General features: G+C 29.3%; 1 non-coding gene across 1 annotated transcript; it reads right to left on the minus strand.

Annotated features, from left to right (window-relative positions):
• Positions 1-708: 708 nt before the first annotated feature.
• On the minus strand, positions 709-780 carry Trnaw-cca. The gene has a single exon. It is a non-coding gene; the product is annotated as a tRNA-Trp (tRNA).
• Between the last annotated feature and the right edge of the window lie 259 nt (positions 781-1,039).

Here is a 1,039-nt window from a genome sequence, read left to right on the forward strand (position 1 = left end):
CCATCTTTTTTCAACGTGTAACGTACGTGTAATGAGCAATAAAGATAGACTGATGCTTTTTCGGTACGAAAGCGCCCAAAGCGAATTTCAATTTTGGCCAGTTTCGGCGAAAAATCGGAGTTTTGGTTGGGTTTTGATTTCGGCCGAAATTGAAAAGAAATTTCGGAGATATAGCCGAAATTATTTATTTTTCACAGATTTTTCAAAGACTTGTTTAAAAAATATTTTTATTTTATGTTAAAAAATTTTGTTATTATTGAAATAATATGGTGATACCACAGATAATATATATTAGCATATTACAGATTGTAATATTTAATATAGAGGATGTATTATTGTAATAGTAGGATTGTGATAATACGTGTAATTATTATTTTAATAAATTAAATTATATTTATAAAGAAAAAGTGTACATGTATAATATATAGATATATGTGTAAAGTTGGATAATAACTATTTAGTTATTTAGTTATTTAGTTAATTAGTTAAAAGTTAAATAAAAAAGTTAAAAAATAACTTTTTTATTTAATTTTTATTAGCTTATATAATTAATTTAAAATGAGTAATTTTTAACTTCAACTAGTTACTTTTAAAACACATAAACTTATTAACTTTTTTCTCACATTAAAAAAACTTTTTATCTTTAAATCTCCGATTTCCGATTTAATACAGATATGCAAAAGTTAAAAAAAGAAAAAAAAAGATTCTTGACCCCGACGTGATTTGAACACGCAACCTTCTGATCTGGAGTCAGACGCGCTACCGTTGCGCCACGGAGTCACATGAAAGAGGCAATCGAATTGCGCACACTTCAGGCCACTAAACTCGACAGCGTGGCCGAAACGCTCACAGCTCACGCGCGCACTTTCTCTCTCTTTTTTTCTCCCTTTCTCTCCACTCGATAAATTAGTCAAAAAAATTTTCCATTCCTTTTCCGCTTTCTTTGTTTCTGTGGAAAACATCAAATTCGAAGCGAAACAACAGAAGAGAAAGTATGTATGTATGTATGTATGTATGTATGTATGTATGTATGTATGTA

This window comes from Temnothorax curvispinosus, unplaced genomic scaffold, assembly GCF_003070985.1.
Source record: "Temnothorax curvispinosus isolate PA1 unplaced genomic scaffold, ASM307098v1 QBEX01017732.1, whole genome shotgun sequence".
Taxonomy (NCBI): Eukaryota; Metazoa; Arthropoda; class Insecta; order Hymenoptera; family Formicidae; genus Temnothorax; species Temnothorax curvispinosus.